Source organism: Ranitomeya imitator, chromosome 2 (genome assembly GCF_032444005.1).
Source record: "Ranitomeya imitator isolate aRanImi1 chromosome 2, aRanImi1.pri, whole genome shotgun sequence".
NCBI lineage: Eukaryota > Metazoa > Chordata > Amphibia > Anura > Dendrobatidae > Ranitomeya > Ranitomeya imitator.
The window spans coordinates 628,430,762-628,431,339 of NC_091283.1; positions in this window are offsets into that span (position 1 = coordinate 628,430,762).

Below are 578 nucleotides of genomic sequence, written 5' to 3' on the forward strand. Positions count from 1 at the left end.
ATCAGTCACATGTGTAGGAGGAGTCAGGCTGCGGTTGGTCCTAGGATGTTGTGCTACATTCAGTGATCCCGCTGCCTGAGCACAGGTCATTGTGTCCACAAATCAGTGCTGCGGTGACCTGAGGGAGGACCTCACAGGAACCACTGACAGTACACACCAAGGGGCCGGTTTAAACGCTTGGGAAGCCTTTGCAGGTGTTTTTTGTTAATTATTCTAATTTACTGAGATAATGACCTTTGGGTTTTCATTGGCTGTAAGCCATAATCATCATTACCAGAAATAAACACTTGAAATAGATCTCTCTGTAATGTCTCTATACAATATAGGAGTTTGACTTTTTGTATTGAAGAACTGAAATAAATTAACTTTTTGATGATATTGTAATTTTGTGAGAAGCACCTGTATATTTCTTCTGAATCTTGGATATGGAATAGATGTAGATAACTTGATGGAGGCCCGATACTTTCGCATCGGGAGGGCGGTAATGTCACGATGGGGGCAGGCGTTGCAGCATTGAGAATCTCTCCCCCATGTGCGCAGCCCCGCTCTCCGTCCTGCATTCTCTCTCGGCAGCTCCG